Source organism: Eurypyga helias, unplaced genomic scaffold (assembly GCF_000690775.1).
Source record: "Eurypyga helias isolate BGI_N326 unplaced genomic scaffold, ASM69077v1 scaffold2191, whole genome shotgun sequence".
Classification (NCBI taxonomy): Eukaryota; Metazoa; Chordata; class Aves; order Eurypygiformes; family Eurypygidae; genus Eurypyga; species Eurypyga helias.
In genome coordinates this window covers 1,631-3,989 of record NW_010229961.1, presented here as the reverse complement: position 1 = coordinate 3,989, position 2,359 = coordinate 1,631, and the positions used below count along the sequence as shown (strand labels likewise).

Below are 2,359 nucleotides of genomic sequence, written 5' to 3'. Positions count from 1 at the left end.
CTCTGCTACCGAGGACGCTCCCGTATTGCAGGCGTTGTCAGATGGCAACGTAGCGGTCATAGGCCATGACTGTAAGAAGAAAATATTCCCCTATAATGAAGAAGAGAAAGAAAAAGAGCTGTACAGCACATCCAACGTAGGAGATGGCCGTGGTGTCCCAGAGGGAGTTGGCCATGGATTTGGGGACAGTGGTGGAGATGCAGCCAAGGTCGAGGAGGGAGAGGTTGAAGAGGAAGAAGTACATGGGGGTGTGGAGGCGGTGGTCACAGGTTATGGCAGTGATGATGAGTCCATTGCCCAGGAGGGCAGCCAGGTAGATGCCCAGGAAGAGCCAGAAGTGCAGGAGCTGCAGCTCCCGTGTGTTTGCAAATGCCAGGAGGAGTAACTGAGTGATGGAGCTGCTGTTGGACATTTGTTTCCTCTGTGCTCGAGTTACTCTCCAAAAGGAAATTACAGTAACAAGATAGTGGATGACATTTTTAGCAAAATCCAAGATATTTAATAATTTCCCTCTCCCTGCTACCTACCCCTTTCCCCACTCACCCCTTATATTCTTTTCCAGAGGTCCTTCCTTCTGCTCTGTGCCTGGAGCTATGGCTGCTTCTTGCTGAATGTGCCATGAAGAGCAGGGCCTCTGCAAATTGAGGAATAAGTCTTCCTCTGGAGGAGTGTGTTGATGGAAATAGTGGGGGTAGGGGCAAGTCCTGGTGTTTGACTTTGTCAGATAGAACCCCACCTAATGCAGAAGGACATATCAACATTGCTACTCCAGTGCCAAAGAAAGTCAGTGGCTGGAAACAGTGCCTCTTAACCCCTTCCACTCCAGCGAGTGCTCTTCGATATCAGAAATCCCCAACATTTTTGCTGTATTCAGAGAGAACAGTGCAAGTATTAGGAGCCAAGAGCCTGTGCCTTAGTGCAAAGTGAGGGGAGATGATCTGTCTGGTTCCCAGTTGCCCTATTCCTGCACCTCTCAGAGGTGGAGCGTGATCACCCTCCCCTGTTCTCCTGAAAAGCCACCAGGCACTGCAGAGATCAGATGGATCCACCACAGACCACTAAATGCTTTCCCCTTTCTAAGGGTCTCAGCACATCAATAGTAGCCAAGCACAAGAGTGGCTTATTGCACAAACCCCACAGCATTTCCTCCACTGTTGTAGCTCTGCACTTCTCTACGGGGCTTTGTGCTAAAAAAACGGTGCTGGGGGACAGGTTTGAATTCTACAGAGCAACTTACAACATAGAAGGACACCCCATGGAGATAGCCAAGTGTCCTAACAACAGCATCTGGTTAGGAGAAAATCAGCTCATTCTTATACCCCACAGACTGCTTTGCCCACCACCCCACAACTCAGAGGAAAGCTGGGACACTTCTTCCCATGGACACACCTACATGAAAGGACCCACAAGGTCACTGTGTGACTCTCCAGTTCAAACTCCCATCCCCTGAGAGCCTGACAGCCAGAACAAGATAACAGCAGCTGTAACACAGACAAGTGGTGAAACAAGGCAGAATACAGTGAGGGTCTGGCTGAGAGAGGCCAGGGCAGAGGCAGCTGGGCCCCCAGGACAGTGTTACCCTCCCCCAGCTGTGCTCACCACCTCCCAGACACCAGCATTGCTGGGCAGCTGCTCCCAGTGCTCGGCAGGGGAATGGGCACACGGCTGGAGAGCTGCCCCACAGCTCTGAGGGAGCTCTGCCTGCAGAGAGGGGTCTCAGGCCTTAGACACCACAGCACTGAGATCAAAGGCTCTGCTGGGTCGGAGAGGAGACAAGGGGGCTTTTCTCAGAAGAAGACATTGGCATTGGAGCAAATCATGTGAAGTGTTCTGCATTCTCATTCCCATAACATTTCTGGGTTTAATTTTCTCTCATTCCTGGAGAGCCATCTGCCAGACGTGAGCTGCAGCAAGATGTGGGAGCTCCAGGAGAACACTCAAGGACACTCACGTTTCACCCTGAAGCCAGAGACTTACTGTGGTATGGACTATGTAGATTTCTCCACCACTGAAGTCAGAGCATTTTCCCACTCTGCAGTGCCTGTAATATCTCTCTCAGTTCTCTCGTCAGCCCTCTGCACCTGCAGGCAGTGCCCTCAGCCCTGCTGCCTTGTGAAGGGGAGCTGCTCCAGGGCAGAGCTGTCTCTCTGCAGCGCTGCTCGCTTGCCATTATGTCCCTGAATCCCAGGAGCCCAGCCCAGCTCAGCAGCAGAGGAACAGCCCAGGGCAGCACTGTCTCTGACCCCTCTGGGCTCCCTCCAGGTGTCCCTGGGGCTCCAGGGGAACCTGCTGTGGAACAGGCTGAAGCCATCACTGATATTCCCTCCCTCAGCTGGGCAGAGACACTTCTTTACTGCAG

At 52.5% G+C, this 2,359-nt stretch overlaps 1 pseudogene; it reads right to left on the bottom strand.

Annotated features, from left to right (window-relative positions):
- The window catches only part of LOC104516273, a 3,217-nt pseudogene extending 2,805 nt beyond the window's left edge, over window positions 1–412 (bottom strand).
- Between the last annotated feature and the right edge of the window lie 1,947 nt (window positions 413–2,359).